At 45.9% G+C, this 20074-nt stretch overlaps 1 long non-coding RNA gene across 24 annotated transcripts; it reads right to left on the bottom strand.

Moving 5' to 3' along the window:
* Positions 1-12339: 12339 nt before the first annotated feature.
* On the bottom strand, positions 12340-20013 carry LOC123044904 (uncharacterized). 24 transcript variants are annotated; one of them, XR_006420712.1, is made up of 11 exons: positions 18911-19414; positions 18513-18831; positions 18315-18411; positions 17940-18222; positions 17425-17860; positions 16912-17002; positions 16774-16833; positions 16597-16664; positions 15651-15728; positions 13640-15551; positions 12340-12935 (listed from the first exon to the last, which is right to left on the bottom strand). It is a non-coding gene; the product is annotated as an uncharacterized lncRNA (long non-coding RNA). The 24 variants fall into 24 exon arrangements; XR_006420703.1 differs by adding an exon at positions 16469-16514 and having other exon boundaries at positions 13640-16378; XR_006420700.1 differs by having other exon boundaries at positions 13640-13947; positions 15463-15551; positions 15651-16664.
* Between the last annotated feature and the right edge of the window lie 61 nt (positions 20014-20074).

Consider the following 20074-nt stretch of genomic DNA (forward strand, 5'->3'; position numbering starts at 1 on the left):
AATATTATAGTCCTTGGGAAACGTTCCAACCATGATATCTGCCTGAGATTCAGATCTGGTTGGTGTCAGGGTATTCCAGACCCATCAAGTCTAGAAAGAAAAATTAAAGTTTGCAACACAAATCGACAAGATGACGTAGCGAGATTCTCAGGGAATGAATTGCGATAGCAAGCTCCAAAACATGAGTTGGTTCTGCTACATACATGTGAACACGCTATCCCAGACAAGCATGACCACATAGTAGTCTTATAGTAAAACACTACCGAGTTCAGGTGGGGAACCATCAACGAGGATATCGAAGTCTTGTGCATTACCATGGATTAGCAATTAACTTCTTTTCCTGGAACAAATCAATCAGTGGCTTGGTGTGCTAGGAATGCATATGGACTAAAGGTTGCAAGTCTCCAGACCACAGAATACTTCGCACATATGCATGACTGACTTGGGATTATTCCAGAGGAAGCAAAAACAAACTTTCTCGAGTTCAAGACGGCAACTAGCATCAAATGCACATGAATTAGAGGAAGTCACTTCTTTCATCCGGGCATACGCTTCATGCACGGGACATGAAGATAATGCTTATAAAAGTTTCCAATGCTAACTTGGATGTTCAACATGAACCATGGACAAGATGAAAGTGTTGTCAATGGGCTCAACAACAATCCATCCAGGCTTCCATATAGGTAGAATTCCACAATTAAGTGAACACGGTGATAGCGTTGGTCAGACCCAAAAGATATAACGGTGTATGCTCGAGGAATCAACCACGAGTAAGACAACATTACGAGCATCCTTGGTTCTGATTTGATTTGAGGATAGCCCACACTCAAATCAAGGTTTGGACAAGACAATAGGTCCAACAACGGATCACGAGGGTTAGTCGATGAAAATACCATCTTTCTTCAACACACATACAAGATATCCCTACAAATGAAATAAGTCGGACAAGCTCTTATATTTCAACTCTCCAAGTTGTTGTTTAGCTTAACCAACTAGCTCAGGGGTATCCAACACAGATTCTTGGAGAATGGGTGGGTTGTAAGAAAACAACTTGATCACGAGCTCAATGTAACAGTCAGGGAGCAACCTGGTAATACTTCCGAGAAGATAACCCGAATATCACGAACCACCGACATGTTACTAAGCTCGAGAACAATCTTGCTTTTCAGGGCAAGACGATATGATCAATAGAGCGAGGGATTGACTCAATCCTAACTCATTGATCGGAGAGTGCACAGGAAATAAGGACTAGGTAGCACGATTAGCCTTAGGGTGATGATTCAATAATCAACACGCTAAGAATGAGGTTATTGTCCATTTAACTACCAAGCAACGGAGTTGCTAGAAGTATTGATTTCACACATCACGGTTCACTTGTCGGCATTTCGGTTGCAACAACACGGGAGCCGAGAAATGAATAATGAGGGTAAGAAGTATCACTGTATCTACAATTCATAAGAGGGTGTGCAATTCTCACGATACTCTTGTTATGAAAGAGGGTGATACTCCGAGGTAGAACAGAGCAAAAGCTGGATTGGCATTTTGATCTGCGGGATACAGCTACTTTGACCGAATCCTAGAAATGGATGAGGTACTGGAGTTTGTTTCTCCTAGTCATTCTGAACTAGAACGGTTTGACGGACCACAAGAGTAAAAGGCATCGATGAACATGAATGCACACATGCTCTTGACTATCAACTGATAGATGAAGGCCCTAATACAACTAAAGAGGGACAACTCAATGGAACATACAATTTTGTGAGTTGTGGCTGCATAGATTAGTATGTTGAGCAAAGCTCAACATTTCTTCCGGATAACCCATGCAGAAGGGTAGAACTGGCAGAGTCACAATAAAGAAAGGAGAACTCATCGAGATCACTCTAGTTGTGATCTTTTGGTTCAAAGAACTTCTGCCATAAGTAGTTCATGGTACTTGGAAGAAGGATATACCACGAACCTCGAGGACTATTACAAAGGTTACTAATAACCTAAAGGAACAAGCAAACACTATCAACATGAAGTGAGTAGGGTGAATTTCGGGTTCAGAACCCGGAAATAGAATACCTACTAACTAAATGGCATCACGGGATGCTTTCGAGAATGATGGCCAGAATCATCACACTGTGAACACAACACATGGATGGATTACTAGGTGGTTCTTTAAGACACATACGGTCATAATAATAGCTCCAACATATATGTCGAGGCAATAGAGTACCTCAACACACTAGTTAGTGTGGTTGATCTAGAACAAAGGAACTTCGGAACGGTGGGAAGGGATTTACAAATGCATCAGACTATTTAGAAACCTGGGATGACTCGGATAGCATAACGGTTGTAAATGCTCAAAAAGATTTGAGACATCCTACAAGATGGTGGCATAACCACTCGATCATCACAATATCAAGGTTCTGAAACTAGCTATGAACACATGGAAGTAGTAAGAACTGAACTGAGGCTTGAAACCATCAATCCTATAAGTCTACGGATTAGTAACACGCGATCCTAATAGAAAGAAGAGAAAGCCTAGTTCCTTAACCCCATAGGAAAGATAGGATGACTCGAATATGAAGGGCATAAGGTAAAGGAGTAAAAAGAGCCTTACATTCCCATCCACAATCAATTCCCTTATATAACTAAAGCATTTCTAGACTCAACTTCGACCAGTTTGGCTTGGTAATCCTACAGGTAGTCAAGCTCTGATACCAAAGCTGTTATGACCTCGATCCTAGGCCACACCGACCTAGCATGTAACACATCATATCGCTTTGCGGCCTCACGCACGGTATTCCCACGGGTGCCACCTTACCTGGCCCGGGACTGTTTGCGCCTTTTGGCTCACGTATATGATAGTGTCGCTAGCATTCATATGACAAAGAACCCGGGCCGACATGACTAGTCGTAAACCCAAAGTGGCACTGACTTACAGGGACAGGCATACATGACCGAGCAACGAATGTGTCGGTCATCAGCGAGTGAATCCTGGTTGTAGCAGCTGGGCTAATAGGACTCCGGTTGACACCGCGTGACATTTCCCCGTAGGGACAGACACGGGAATGAAGAAGGACACATGCCGGCCAGCCTAAGTGTTCCGGAGCAGTAGCAAGCTACCATGGCTCAGTGGAAGCACTAGGAGACATTTCCCCATAAGAGAGGCTACCAAGAATAAACAACTAGGTTGTCGGATCCCACACATACCAAACATTTCAAATCATACACACAATATGCTCGATATGTGCAAATACAACATGGCATCACAACATAACTCTATGACTCAAGTATTTATTCAATAGGCTCCGAGGAGCGAGATATCACAAACATGGGTCTCATGACTCAACATTCAGAGCATACAAGTCAAAGCACAAGCGGAAGCTTAACATGTCTGAGTACAGACAACTACAAATGAAAAGGGCTGAGAAGCCCGACTAACTACCAGATCCTGCCAAGGGCACAAGATCGTAGCTGAGGTAACAAGCTAAACGTCGGAGTCCACACGAAAGTACTAGTGAGACTGGAGTCTCTCTGCAAAAACATAAATTAAGCAAACGTGAGTACAAATGTACCCAGCAAGACTTACATCAGAACTAACTGCATATGCATCAGGATCAACAAAGGGGATGGTGGGTTTTAACTACAGCAAGCCAGCTTTGACTCGGTGGCTATCCTGAACTACGCCTGCAAGCAACTCTTTTGAGGTGGCGCACACGAGTCCACATATTCACCATATCAATACACCACTATGGATCCGCTCCCGTCTCCCTACGAGAACGCCATCCACAGCACTCACGCTTATCTTGCGTATTTTAGAGTATCCACTTTCACTTGTCTATGAACTGTACAAGCAACCCACAAGTCCTTTACCGCGGACATGGCTATTCGAATTGATGATGTTAATCCAGCAGGAGTGTACTTCTTCACACACGCTCTCGCCACTTACCACCATGTACACGTCGTGTATCTTGGCAACCTTCAAGCGGAAGACTGGCGAGGGAGTCGGCCATGACCTGACTAACCACACAAGTCTCTAGTACAGGTTTATCGCCTATTCGGGTTCCATCCGCAAGGAGATCCAGCCGGGGTGTCGCTCACGGCCCCAAACGATGTGAGCAGGGTTCCCAAGCCCACCATCTGGGTGCCACTTGGTACACCGTGCCACTGTGCCTAGTCTGTCCCAAGCCCACCTGCACCGGGTGCCACTTGGTAGACTACTCACACTACCTACACACAATGGAAACTAGTTGCAACTCCTGGAAAGAGATCAGGTTGATTAATAAGTCGAGAGAGCTTGGAGCGCCCGGAGCCCAATGTGTGGTAGTAACTGTTCATGGATCACAAACACATAACTCAGTTCCCGAGGACGGCTGCAATGAGACAACCCACCATGTACTCCTACATGGCCTCTCACCGCTACCTTTACCAAATCGTGTTCACACACTTAGCTCACACACAGTAGGACATGTTTCACAACATTCCAATTCATCCCCGATGAATCAGACCTGACTCAACTCAAAGAAATAGAAGGCATGACAAACAAGCATGAATGAGTAGGCACATCAGGGCTCAAACAACTCCTACTCATGCTAGTGGGTTTCATTTATTTACTATGGCAATGACAGGTCATGCAGAGGATTAGCGGTTCAACTACCGCAACAAGTAACAGATGAATCGTTGTTGTCCTAATGCAGTAAAAGAGTGCAGGAGCGAGAGAGTGGGATTGTATCGGAATGAACAAGGGGTTTTTGCTTGCCTAGCACTTCTGAAGATAGTATAGCTCTTCATAGGTGTCATAGAACTCATCATCGGAACCACATCTACCGAGAGGGGACAATTAACGGCTACGGAGAAGGAACACAATCAATGCAATGCAACAATATGATGCATGATCATGACATGTCAATATGCTGTGTTTTGAGCTAATGCAACTAGCAACAATTTAAATGAAGTTGGTTTGAACCCAAGGTTCAAAATCAAACTCCATGTGTGATGGATTAAATGCCCTTTAATTGATTTTTCCTAAACAGTAGCCATAAGTTGTTTAACATGCATGAAAATGCCATAAACAGATTCTTTGGATTGTTCTGATAATTTTTCATATATAAATTATTTCATTTAGACTTAAGGTTGATTTTCTATGAATTTTAGAAGTTTTGAACATTTTCTGGAATTTCCTAATTTATTTCTAAATAAGAAAATCCTAGTAAATGTATTTATGACATCAGCAGTGTATCATGCTTGCGTCAGATGGTCAAAGGGCGGGTCCAGGTCAAACATGACGTGTGGAGTCCACACGTCAGTGACACTGTTATATAACATGATTAATTAAATTTAACTAATCAAATTAGTAGGCACTGGGCCCACTATTAGTGTCAGCAGGGGGTAATTAGTCCTAAACTAAACTAGTCAGGGGCGGGGCCCACATGTCAGTGACCTGGGGTGGTCAAACCCCCGGTCGAAAGGGTCAATGCCACCGGCGGCTTGATGCCGGTGACGGCAAACGCACCGAAGCGCTGCGGGGTTGCTACTCTGGTGGCAAAAAGCGCGGCGGAGGGCACCAGGGGGGAGCCCTTGCTCACCTGCATCTAGGGGCACGCGGCTGGGCGTGGGGTGGCCTAGTTCACCGGCGGCGAGCTCATCCGCCACGGCCAGAGCACGGGGATGAGGCAGGCGAGGCTGCGAGCCACGAGGACACCGGATGAAGTGCTCTATGGGCTCCTAGGAACTCCAGGAGTTCGACTAAACACCTAGATGCGACGGGAATGAGCACTGGCCACGTCGGCGACATCACCGGTGGCAAGGAGCTTGTTGGTGCGACGGGGAGGTAAGCTAGTGGTTGAACGCGAGGAGGGGAACAGGGGGGAAACAGAGCGAGGCTCACGATGAGGAGGATGGTGCAGATGGCGGGGCCGGGGACGCGTTGGTTGCGCGAATCGACGGTGAGGTAGTGAGCGGTCGGAGATTGAAGATGAGGTCGGGGATGATGCTGCAGGGCTCCCGCGGTCACGTGCATTGGCGTGTAGCTCCAAGGCGTCGTGGCGGAGGTCGTGTTCATGCTGGTTGAGCGAGTGGTGGCCTGTAGCCATGGCTTCGTCGACGATGCACTCTCGGTGCTCACAGCGAAGGGAGGAAGAGAGAGCCGGGGAGGGGGAGAGCTCGAGGAAGAGGATCAGGGGGTGCGTGGGGTCATCCAGATGCGTCGGGGAAGCGACAGGCAGGCCAGAGGTGGAGGCCTCGTGCGCGCGTGCATCAACACGCCTTTGCCTACTCGCAGATGTTGAAGACGACCGCTTCGGCCAGTGGGCTAGGCCACCAGCTGGGCTGGCCAGCGGCAGTGCTTGGCCACACAGGTAAGCTAGGTAAGCTTTCCCTCTTTTCCAATTTTGTTTCTATTTTCTATTTTGTTTTGTTTGTTTTGATTTAGTTCCAGCACTAAATCATTTTAATTACTTCTGGAAATTCTTGTGGGTGTGAGATGAACTAATCCAAAGCCCCGCATTATTTTTCATAATTATTGGAGTTATAAATATACAGGAATTTATAAACCCAATTCAAATATTTAGGAGTTAGCTCAAAGTCCACAAATGTCATGGAAAAATGTACAATATTTATGGAGGAGCTTTTAATCACTTCCCATAAATCATGAACATTTTTGAAGGGCTCTTTGGAAACATTGAGAATTATTTTAGGTTGATCTTGTTTGAATTAAATTGGTGCTAGGGTTTGGTCATCCCCATTTCAAGTTTCTTGAAATTAACAGGATGCATGATGCTCACTGATGCAACTATCTGCAAACAATTCTAGGGTTGTGACACTACTGCTAATTGTTCTAGATTGATTTCGTGGTACTATGGGCTTGGATAGCCAGACATGGTGAAAAACTGACTGAAATTAGTCAACACAATTTTTTCTTCGGTGGAGTCAGTCGGGCAGAGGAGGAGATGCAAATGTAGTTTCGTTGCTGGGGGCGATGGCGAGGATGACTTTTGATGTCAATAATGAAAAAGAGATTGCAAGAGATACCAATCTGATATTGGAGACGACATGATGCGCCTCCACCATTTAGAGGTGGAATTTAGTGAGGCGGGGGAAGTCGCCCAGAGTCTGCGGCGTCGTTGCTTCTGGGCAGCAGGGTCGTGATGGTGGTGCTCGGGGTTGGGCGCATCGAGGCTGCATGGTAGCGGCGCTGTCCCGAGGCATGTGCTTCTCATCTTGAGGGTGGATCACACCAGTGCGTCTGGATCCATGGGGGCGGCGGCTTGCAGCAGAGAAACTCCATCCTTGAAATTCATCGCGTGCATGTGGATTTGCATGCACTAGTTGTATTATCGTCAATTGGTCTACAATTCCACACATCTGTTCGGATTGTCATGAACATACATGCTATGTTACATGGTTGTGTTATCTACGATCAACAAATTAATCAAAGTACCAAGAGGAGTAGGATGAAGATAATTAACGGATTCATATAGTTGATTGATCCATCAAGATCGAATCGGATCATCTCAAAGTATACACATTACCTGACGATGTTGATCTACCCAGATGAGCTAGCAAGAAAAGGGCAGACTTCTGCAGCACCGAGGAGCATCAAGAGTCGACAGCCTCGACCTCGTGCCTGCAGCAGCTAGGAGATTGGTTGTTTAAAAGGAGGATTAGGTCTATCTGTTACTCTTCCATCAGTTTTTGGTGGATATGATAAAGACGAAGAGCATCTGTTGCCTACAATTAAGAGAGGCATGAAATTAATTGGCGGGCCACGTGGGGAATTGAGGAGACGGGGCTGCAATGATGAGGAGATCCAAGGTTTCTTCTTCTTCCTTCATATATAAGCGACCGAAACATTTTAATTTTTTACAAAAAATAGGCAGTGACGTGGTAACTTTGTTGAGGTGGATGCACAAAATTGGGAACTGAACGTTGATGTGGCATAAAGCTGATGTGGATGGTGTGCATGTTGAGAGAATTGGTAGTAGTGGGGATCAACTTCTTAGGAATGTAAGATTCTTTTTATATAAGATTATTCTCCCTGGAGATCCTTACCTCTGTATGAGAAACTTGCATGCAATGGGGCCCTTCCACTATCGGCAACGCCCTTGTTCTGTTTCAATTCCGCTCAACAGTCCAAGCGGCTGCGTCGAGAATGGCAGAGCGGCCCCCCGCTATTGGCGATGCTCTCATTCTATCTCGAGTCCGCTCGACAATTCGAGTGGCCGCGCTGAGAACGGTAAGGTGGTTCGCCTGGCAGCAAACACACCCGGCAGGCTATTGGGGATTAGTCCTCGAGGCGCCGCAGCTTGGGTTTACGCGCCGACAAGCCTACCCAATCAACGTAGGGTGGACATACAGAGAGAGATTGAATTGGAAAATAACATGCATCATTTCAAAGTACTGCAGACTTATATTACATCAATTGTTGCTGCGGTTCTAACTAAAGATATAAATTGTCTTGGTCGTGAACCTGCAGCAGTGATGAGAAACGGGGTGCCTAGTCCCGGCGTTAGCCTTCAATCCTCTCAATCTCGTCGACGCGGGTGATGATGGGCTTGATACGCTCCTCGAGCGGCGCGAGGTCCACATCCTCCAGCAAGCTCTCTAGCGCGGATGCGAAGTCGAGGTTGGGGTTCCAGTACGCCACCTTGGTGGGACCCCGGCAAAGCTGGCGGGCCTCATTGGCCAGAGAGCCTGCTCTATTAGAGCGAAACTGCTCCAAGGCTCCAAGAACGCCCTCGAAGAACAGGGGCAGCTTGGCATTGGGGCTCACGTTTGGCTCTGGGGCGTACCTCAGGTTCGACATCTCCATGGCAGCCAGCTTCTTGGTGATACTGTAGGCGACGTTGGCGAGGCGGCTGATCCAGAGGTTCTCGCCCTTCACGAAATCCTCGTGGTTGGCGGCGTCATTCTTCCGCAGCCTCCTCTCTGTCTCCAGACTCTTGGTCAGGGTCTCCTCCCGGGCCTTGACCTCCGAAAGCGTCCCCTCAAGACCCTCCAGCTTCAGCTTTAGGTCATTGATGGAGTCGTTGGCGCGGTGAGTAGCTCGGCCTTGCCGAGGACTTAGGCATGTGCCTCCGTCAAGGCGCAGCTGATCGTGTCCTTCGTCTTCGCCAGCTCCTAGGCCTCATTCTACAGGCTGTCCCGCTCCACCTCCAGCTCCTTCACCTTGTCGCCATGGACCAGAGCTTGAGCATTGAGCGCTTCCTTGTGCTTCTGCTCCAGCTCCCGGGTTCGCAGCGCGACGAGCTTCTCGACCTCCTCGTCCTTGCCTCGGAGTGTGGCGGTGATCGCCGCCTCATGAGAGGCGAGGTCCTCCCCTGGGAGCTCAGCTCAGCATGGTGCTAGTGCCGGGCGGCGTCGACCTTGGCGGCTTGTTCCTTCGCCGCCTCCTGGGCCTTCTCGACGTCGACCTACTTCAAGATGAGCTCTTGCTTACGCTCGGGCAGCTGGTCTTGGGCAGCCTTCAGCACTTCATGGGCCTGGCAGAACCAGGCCTGCGTCTCGGCGATGCGCTCCTCGAGATCCTCCTCTGCCTTGTCCGCCGCCGCCCCCTGGACTTCGCCTTGTCCAGACGGGCGCAGTGGAGCGCCTGGAGCTTCCAGAAGGTGGCAGCCATGGCCCGAAAAAGCTACTCCTCTTGGGTACCGCCGCCACCAGCGCTCGGTTCATCGACAACCTCGAGCCCAACGGTGGCGAGCACGTCATCGTCAAACACCTCCCCCTCGGCAGGCACCCTGGTGCCCGCCGTCCCTGGAAGGTGGACGAATAGGTTGTCGCCCACCTTCAAGTACCTGCCAAAACCAGAGGCGGCGAAGGAGGAGGGATGGTCGTCGACCACCCCCTCTTCGGCAGCGGCCTTGACGTCCTCCCCGGCAGGCCCCTTGCCGGCCTCCTCGGCAGCAGCCTCGCCGGTCCCTCCGGCAGGCCCCTTGGCGGCATCCTCGGTCGCGGGCTCGGCGGCCTCCTCGGCGGTGATCTTGTCAGCCTCAGCCTTGGCATCCTTGGCAACCTCCTCAATGATGGCGTCAATGTCCTCCCGGTCCGCCGAGGGGGGTCTGGATACCGAAAAGGGGAGTGAGGCGGGTGAGGGAGTCCTGGATTAAGAGGTCCTCGCACAGCCGGACTATATACTTTGGCCAGACTGTTGGACTATAAAGATACAAGATTGAAGACTCCATCCCGTGTTCGGGTGTCTCCTTTGCGTGGAAGGCAAGCTTAGCAATTCGGTTATGTAGATTTCGTTCTCTGTAACCGACTCTGTGTAACCCTAGCTGTAACGCCCTGGATCCGATGCGCCAGGTGTCTGTCAGTTATTCGCCATCATTGTCATATCATTTGCTTGCGTGTTGCACTTTGCCATGTCATCATGTGCATCTCATTTTGCATATGTGTTCGTCTCTTGCATCCGAGCTTTTTCCCCGTTGTCCGTTTTGCAATCCGGCACTCCTATGTCCTTCGGCGTTCCCCTTTTGTCTCTCGTTGTGAGCGGGTGTTAAACGTTCTCGGAATGGACCGAGTCTTGCCAAGTGGCCTTGGTATAGCACCGGTAGACCGCCTGTCAAGTTTCGTGCCATTTGGAGTCCGTTTGATACTCCAACGGTTAACTGCGTAGCCCGCAAACCCTCCTTTCTCTTTGCAGCCCAACACCCTTCCAAACTGGCCCAAAACCCATTTAACTCCCCTCCATGCTCTCGGTCGTTCGATCACGATCGTGTGGGCGAAAACCGCTCCTCATTTGAAATCTCCTAGCTTCCAGAAACTATAAATACTAGTAGACCGCCCGTGCGTTGCCACGGGCTTTTTAAATTTTATACTGGTTGCATGGCAAATTTTACATGGATAAAAAAGGTAGTCGGTAACACAGATTAAAAAATAATTTGCATTGTATGTTGATAAATATAATAATTCAATCATGTACATAGAAAGACTTATCATATCTGATGCACAAAACAAAGAAGGTGGTACGAAAATGCATCATGTCTGATGCACAAAAATAAAGGTGGTACAAAAATTGCATTGATGATTTTCTTCAGTTTGGTTGGAGTTGTGTAACTTCAGATTTGGTGTGTTGGCTCAAAAGGAACTCGCATAATACTCAAAAGGAAATGTGTGTTGTAGTATAAATTGTGACATAAAAAGGAAGAAAACAACCTCCTATTCCACTGTCAACTAAAGAAAAAGCCTAATTCAGCACACTCGGGGCCCGGTTGGAATCGGTGTAAGATTTTTCATCCAGATTCAGTATACACATGTATAATACCGGCCGCAACGCCACCTTAGAGGTACGCAAAGCTGCATATTCGCAATGGAGCCGCTTCGAGCTCGGGTGTGAAGGTGATTCATCATTTTTTCCTTTGGTGGCTGCTATGGTGGTTCCAGAGGCTGGTGACGGACGTTGGTGTCAAGTTCTGAGGTTTGTTTAGTCTTGATTGTAATTTTACTTCTTGGTTGTTGTTCCTTTGTGCAAAGGCTAGCAATTTTCTGTCTTTTCAGTTTTGCCAGTTCTGTTTGTACGTGCCTTGTACTATGATCCTTATGATATAAAGAGACACGTATTACCATGCAAAAAAAACGACGGCTAGAGTCTGTATCATTTTACGAGGGTATTTAGGGACCAAACATAATCCAAGCGGAGACTTTAAGCTCAAATATAAGGGTGAATCATGAGCAACATCAATTGTGAATAACAAGGCTACAACGTGCCCAGAGAATATGTGGTCACAAGTTTACAACATTTTTTCCATGTTAGCAAACTTGAAAAATATACAGTTGGATTAAGGAGAAGAGAAGTCTATAACACCACCTAATTGGACCCTCAAATTATCGTCATATGTCCAGGCTATTCGCAAACCCCCAACCTAGACCATATGTAGGGAGGGAATTGGGTCAAGACATGTCCGGACAACTTGGCACGTCAGGGCGGACAACCTTTTCTCTTTCTTTTTTTTCCTTTCATGGTAAAACCAAAGAAAATAATGCATTTAAGCTCTCGTTATAGAAATTTAAGGGTGAATAAACTGAAATGTGAGGGTGGCACATTGTGAGAACTTTCAAGTCTCATCAGTAGAACAATAAGCCTAATCCAAGGTGAGGCAATATAAAATGTCCCTAAAAATATTATTTTCTGAAATATTGCAAGGCAGCCCGAAAATATTGACATTCTAAATTGCTAAGAGCTTAAATACAATCATGCTTCTCGATTTTCACCCAGTCCACCTAATGAGGACTACTTCATAAATACCTACAATCATTCCCCATAGCGTGCAAAACAGGATGTAAAAGTCAATAAATACTGTAGAAATAAAAAATTCAGTTGAGTTGAAAGGGTCAATTTAAAATCCAACAAATATATGGAGGGTTATTTCATGCTGCTATTTTAATGAGGACCAATGAATCATCCAAATTCATATTTACAATTTTGGGGCAACTCATGGGAATTAGTCAATACTAAAAAGAATGGTAGTATAGCTCTCGGGAGAAATTTCATATAACTCCATTGCTGGTTCTTTGGTGTCATAATTTCAGCATACATGTGAATATTAAATCAACCTCGCGTACCTAAAGAAATTAGGAAAAACACTAAGGCTGGAGTGCGGCTCACGTGTCCTCGTCAGTTTCGGCATGACCAATGCATCCTCGCCCATTGTGGCGCGACCCCTACATCCTTGGTGGCGGCCCTGGCACCCACATCCAGCTGCATCCATGCTTGGGCATGAACAATATAACAAACAAATAATGTGGACCAATTGTTCATGGAATTTTGCAATGTGATATAGGCTATAGACTGCTATGACAGGAAAGAATACTCAAATTTATATTGTACCATAATGTCAAGCTCAAGAATTTTGCACCATGTCTTCTCCTTTGGCCCTACACCAACGTTTAGCACGACGTCAACAAACTCATGACTCCATCACTGGTGACTGATCTTACCTGTCTCCTCCTACCTGTGAAAACACAAATATTAAACTCTATTGTTAAAGATATATTTGTAACATGTGAAGAAGAGGGAAATGAAATATGGCAATTTAATGTGTCATCAACCCTGCAAGTTGGTAGCATCCCAAGTGATGACCAATTTTGAAGATAATCTTTAATTACAATAATGAGTATAGTACAATACATAGTTTCTTTGTTCTGGGCATTATTTTTACCCTGAATAAGAGATAACACAAGGAAAAACTTGTGAGAGCCGGAGAGAATCAGTTAGCATCTCTAGCAGTGAGTAAGAACTCCTATTAGACAGTCCAAGTTATCTAACTAAATAATAGTAGTATAGTAATAAACAAAACTTGTGAGAGGCAGAGAGAACCCAGTTAGCCACAACCAAAGTCCTTTTCTTGTGGGGAACTATAGGACTGTATCGACCAAAAATCATGATACATGGATTCAACTCCAAGGAAGAGTACTATTTATACTCTATAGCAGAATACAATATGTAAGAGCGCAACAGATGAATCTATGAATGGATCACTTGTATGATACATGAAGCATGAATCCTCAAGATGCCAATTTAGTCTGCCTCGCGGAAAATCACATACAATATGGGCAGGTTTAGCTTTCAAGAAGTTATCCACACCTATAAAAAATTAAAAGTGCATATAGGACACCTAGCAAAAAACTAAAATGTAGGGTTTATCGCTAAACTGACCAGTTATAAGTATGATGTCAGTTTACACTTCAGACACTCGTGAAGTTGTCGAGGCATCGAGGGCGTCTAGATCGCTCTGAAAGGGATCCATCCCGTGGCTTCCAAATTGACGTCACAACATTCAGTGTCCGTGGCAAGAACTGGTTGTTGGGAGGATTGTAAACTTTAGAATCAAGAGTCCTTCCTCCGGTTGGCTCCATGCCAGCTATTGTTCACCTTGAGCAAATTTGAATCACTCATATAGTGTACCAGAAGTCAAGCTGCATCTTGAGTCGCTCCAGCTTGACCCATGTTTAGAGTCTGGTGTCCTGCAAATAGAAGAAGGCTTCTTAAAATTCCAGATACAATCTGCTATAGTAGTGGTCTTGTTAATTGCCCGTGCGTTCCAAGGGGGCATACATATTTTAGAGGTTTAACACTGGTCATGCACAACACGCAACGATACCGACCGTCTTTACCAGTGAATTATTTATTCTTGTGGTACCGACTATCTCCACGTCAAGGGCGCATCCGGCTCCCAATTACCATTCACATATTAGTTACTAACTGCGTAGCAATGCATATCTTGTCAACCTTATTAATTAGAAATATGCTTTCGATCTTCTTTTTTTGGTGACTAATCAGTCAAATATCTGGAAGTAGTAATTTTATTTTTGAGTATTTCAATATTTTTTGTTGATAATATTTTTGCGATCGCAACATATGTAAAAAAATATTGAGGTATATAAAATCAAAGTAAAGCAAAGACACCCCCTCCCCCCCCCACACACACACCTCGCATGTTTCTAAACATCAGAAAATCAGTTACTAAAGCTATAATAATGCATATCTATATATTATGTAATTCACTCTAAATAAATGAAAATCACATTATACAAGTCAAGTATACTCAGAGGAACTGGCAATATCTTTGTCCAACACATCTCAGTCGAACAGCTAATTCCAAAGCGTCCAACTATGCCACCGCCTATGCCACCGCCGCCTAATGAGTTGCTGATCGTAAACAACCATTCTAAAATGTTTAAAGTGCAAAAAGCGTCCAACTAAGTCATTGATGTTAGTTGAATTTAGTATGACATGCAAAATTGTGATCACTAACTATTGTTGTTATGACTGGACCTTATGACTGAAAAGGAATTGCAGTTACTACTTGTACATGTGTGGAAAGAGATGTAATGGATTTTTTTTTTTGCTTGAATGTTATGACCAAACGAGTGTTCCAGTAAGCTTTGTGCAAGTGCAGAATTCGACAGAAGTACATATGCAGAACTCTTAACTGAACTGAATGTCAATTGTTGCTCCTAACTGAACTAAACTAAATGGCACCAAAAACTAAACTTGACCTAAAATAGATGACAACTATTGCTGGCACCCAGAACTAAACATGAACTGAACTAAATGGCCACTATTGCCCATAATTGAACTAATGGAACCCAGAACTGAACATGAACTGAACTAAATAGCCACCATTGCCCATAATTGAACTAATGGAACCCAGAACGGAACTAAATGGTAACTATTGCCTACAACTGAAGTGAATGCCGATCATGTCCAGATTTGCAAATGACTGATAGACTGATAAGAAACTTGCCTACCTTATTATATACTATCGTGCTCGGTGCCGAGCAATTAATTTTTGTGTTTAGAAAATATCAAGAGACCTGAGCAAAGCATAGTTCTTAAATATGATGTGTGTATTATATATCCCTGCTTCCCTAAACAAGAGTAAACAATTTTGTATGCGATATCATATATTTTTAAAAGCAGACTAATCTTCCAGAAACTTAGACAGGTACCAAAAATGTCAATACTATCATATTAACTCAGCAGTGTTATTAATCCCAAAAATCTGGGCGTGTACTTGTCCAAAAGTCACCTAAGAGATTATTACAGGGTACTGAAATCTTGTGTCCTACAAAAAAAGTAAGGAAATATTACTCATCATATATGATAAAATAAATAATATTAGAGAGTAATTAGGCACCGAGATGCGAAAACTGGAATGACTAACCATGATTCGATTGATGCTAGTAATTTGGACCATGAAAGTGATCTATACTCTGCCAGCTTGAAGTACAAACACAACGCGCTACACATAGATTGAGAGAACCAGACCACTTACATCAAAATGCTACGCACAGGTTGAAAGACAGAATAACTTACAAGATCTTCCTTCCAGAAAAAAAAACAAATCATGAAACACATATCCGCCCAGCTCCCAAAGCATTATAGGCATCTAACATTCATGGCATGATGGAAATTTGGGTACGTGAGTTCTCCAGATTTGTGGTGAAGTTAGGGTGAAGTACACCTAGGCATCCAGGCCATATGCATTCAAGCAGGTTCTTCACAAATGTATAACCAGACCACTTGGCTACCACTTGCTTATGTATAAAACTGGATTCATGTTATTTACAAATTACTAACAGAAGAAAGGGATGCAAGCTATACAAAATTAATTCCATTTAGAAAAATCACATCACATATGTATTGTGCATTCATGCCCCAGTTTTAATCGTCCCCATGTAATCTTGTCTTCAGCTGAACGACGGTCATGTCAAGCTGAACGAAGAGGACGACGAAAGGGCCACATTGTTCCCTGCCCACCACCGGACACTTCCATACGCCATCATCTCTGTCCACCACAGGGATGTCGGACCCAACTACCAAGCCCCTGGTCATCCTAGAGCTGGTGCGCCCACAGGTCATCGCGCTGCGCCTGTACCCGCCACCACCGCACTATTGTACAACATATGGTGAGAGGCGAGCGAATGGAGGAGTAACAACTGGGCATGATATGAGAAGAGGATCTCCCTAAGACGGTTTTACCCGCTGCTGCTTCCCTACATATGCACCCGCCACCGCTGCCCTACATCTGTGCCGCCGCCGCGCAAGAGGGACGGGGAACGAGTTATAGATGTGCCAACTACACTTAACAGAATTTGTGCAGCACTAACCTGCCTTAGCTCAATGCCAATGTGCTTCAGCATATCAAAAGTATAGATGTAGGGATCATCCTTGTACTCTGCACAAACAAGGGCAAAATCATATGAGATTTGATGTTCCCCTGTATTGGGGAGAATAGATAAATGAAAAGAAGTATGAATGTACAGTTGTGGGCAAGATGAGGTTACCCGGGCTGAATGTCCATCAAAGGCGCCTTCCATTTTCCCTTCAGGTTCCTAATTTTCTGACTACACATGAATCCCATGTCAGAAGTTGCCATGCCAATGCACAAGGAGACCAGAAGATAGAAAAAGAGAGAAACTTACCATTGAGATAGAGGTCGAGCCAGGTAGTCCTGCACATAGTCAGCAGGCAACAATGTCGTTGTCGGGACAGTTCACGCCCCCAACATCTTTCCTAATTAAAGTAGAAGAAACCATAAATCGGTTATCAAATCATCATTAAGTGGAATATGGTTGTTAAAAACTTATTTCGCACGTAAAATCGCTTGATTGATTCTCCTCTAATAAATTAACATTCATCATGGCGCCTTCTAAAATAGGTTGTGATAGAAACACAAAGCACAGACCAAGCACATCGGTTTGTGTCCCGTACTCATTGTAAATAATTGGAAGTTTCTACATAATCCAAAAATGCACTACATAGATATTATACCGGCATCCACTATCCTCCTAAAGGGACATAGATTATGTTGGCTTGGTTTGCTACAATTTCATCTGTAAGGGGTAACATTGTTTACATGTAAGGACTAAATTGCATTGTCGTACAAAGTATAGAAGAACTGAAGGGGTAATATATCAAGTTAGTTCAAACTTCACCTTCCCATGGTGCTTGCTCTGATCAAAGAGCTCAAAATATCAGCAGTGGAAGCAGTGGGCAGTAGAGCCACGAGAAGAGATGACATGACCTTCACCCCAGATCCTTAATGGCCAGCCTCATCTCCTTGAGAAGGACGACCTGAAGCCTCCATCAACAATTCGACACCTGCACGATGACAGACAGTCAGATCAACGAATGCAGTCGAGTGTCGCCACGCAACAGCTCGCACTCCACGAGTTATACACCCATCTTCCTAACACGACGAACACCATCCGCTTGTCCCCAAGACCCAAGATCCATCCGCTTGTCCCCAAGATCCACGAGTTATACACCCATCTTCCTAACACGACAAACACCAACAGCTCGCACTCCAGAAGTAGCAATGGAGAGGTCATCTTTCAGATACAGAACTGATGTGATGCTCGTCGAAGCTCCCTAAAGATGACCAATATAAGCAAATGAACCCAAGGGAGTGTACAGTCACCAGCAAAAGGATTCTATGTAGATTCAATACCTTTGCTCAAGACCTTATCCGATTCCTTCGAGTGGGACTGTGCTCTTCTTTGACAAAACCAGAAGATCTAACATGTAAAGATGCTATATTGCTACGAATTCAGTTAAAGATGCTATATTGTTACGAATATTTGATGATTGCAATTAAAAGGAGCATTTAGATTGCAGTAGCCATTAGATAACATACATGAGTCATGCTTCACCATGACCATTTGGGGTTTGGGGGTCACATCTTAGATCCCAAAGTGGAAAAGAACCATCTCTTGAACCAGAAATAATAAGATCTGCATAAACAATAACCTACTTGAATTTGAGTTCACGAGCTTATGCAGACATGTCCCAAGCTAAGCTAAACAAGTGCTGATATACAACTGACCAGGGTTTGAAGAATGGCATGTCAGTGACTTCACACTTCTAGTGTGCCCTGACAGCACACCAAGGCATTTCTTATTCTCCACGCTCCATATCTTTACCTGATACAGTACAAGCAACTACAGTGAGATTATGCAAAAAAAACCGAGAATAATTGGTGTTATGAGAAATTAAATGAATTGATGGATCATGCTGTACTCACAGATTGGTCGCCTGATGCAGTCAGTAATTGGGATCCCTCCTAAATAAATGACATGAATAAGATGATTAACTTTGCCAGAGACACAAAAATACTGAAGCAGAGAAAACAGCTGTTGCATATTGCACGTAAATGTGGTTATATCGTGCGTTGAGGAGGTGGCATCTCTGGCGGTTGGCGACGGCACGTCAGAACCCGTGGAGGGCGACCAACGGCGACAAGGGCCGGGAGGCCGAGGCGGCGTGAGGAGGAGGTCGAGCAGGTCGAGCAGGTTCGCGGTCCATGGCCTTCCTTGTTGTGCACAAGCAGAGATGAGTCGGGCCTGCACACAACAGCACGCACACACACATCAAATCGAGAAGAAGAAGAAGAAGAAGAAGAAGAGAAGGGGATGCACTCACGCATCAAATGCTCTTCTTGGAGGGGATCCTGCTGGCTTGACCTGCAGTTGGAAGGAGGGGCTAGGGTTTCAGGCGGCGGTTGCGGTCGGACGCGAGGGCTAGGTCCTCTGCTGCTCTCTGCAGGCAACCATGGTGGTGGCGCGAAACGGGGCTCCTCTGCAGCGACCGGAGAGGAGATGAGATGGGGGAGGAAGAACGCGGGCGCGGGCTACGTCGTCGCCGTCGAGGCCATGGACCAGAGGGTGATCTGCGGCGCCACCGCCAGATCGGTCATCATGGCCGCGGGCGAGGGAGGCGACGGTGACGTCTTGAGTAGGAGGATGGGGGCGAGGGCTTAAGGAGGAGGTCGGAACGGCGCTGGCTGGCTTCTCCCGGCGAGGTCCGGGAGGCGCCCGGGCGAGGCCAGCGAGGAACATGCAGCGGCGGCTGAGGAGGAGGGGCTAGGAACCCTAGCCAGGGTGAGGGAGTCATGGGTGGGTGGCGATGGATTGTGGGAGCGGGCTGCCTATGAGCGCATCGACCGTGGGGAGGTAAAAAACCAGACGAAAAAATAACCAACGAAAATAAAACGGAGGTGGGAGGATGATGAAAAAAACCAGCGAAAATAAAACCGCGCGGACTATTCACCAACTGCTCCGTTAGGAGTAGAGATTATGAGAAATTAAATGAATTGATGGATCATGCTGTACTCACAGATTGGTCGCCTGATGCAGTCAGTAATTGGGATCCCTCCTAAATAAATGACATGAATACGATGATTAACTTTGCCAGAGACACAAAAATACTGAAGCAGAGAAAACAGCTGTTGCATATTGCACGTAAATGTGGTTATATCGTGTGTTGAGGAGGTGGCATCTCTGGCGGTTGGCGACGGCACGTCAGAACCCGTGGAGGGCGACCAACGGCGACAAGGGCCGGGAGGCCGAGGCGGCGTGAGGAGGAGGTCGAGCAGGTCGAGCAGGTCCGCGGTCCATGGCCTTCCTTGTTGTGCACAAGCAGAGATGAGTCGGGCCTGCACACAACAGCACACACGCACACATCAAATCGAGAAGAAGAAGAAGAAGAAGAAGAGAAGGGGATGCACTCACGCATCAAATGCTCTTCTTGGAAGGGATCCTGCTGGCTTGACCTGCAGTTGGAAGGAGGGGCTAGGGTTTCAAGCGG

Source organism: Triticum aestivum, chromosome 2B (genome assembly GCF_018294505.1).
Source record: "Triticum aestivum cultivar Chinese Spring chromosome 2B, IWGSC CS RefSeq v2.1, whole genome shotgun sequence".
Classification (NCBI taxonomy): domain Eukaryota; kingdom Viridiplantae; phylum Streptophyta; class Magnoliopsida; order Poales; family Poaceae; genus Triticum; species Triticum aestivum.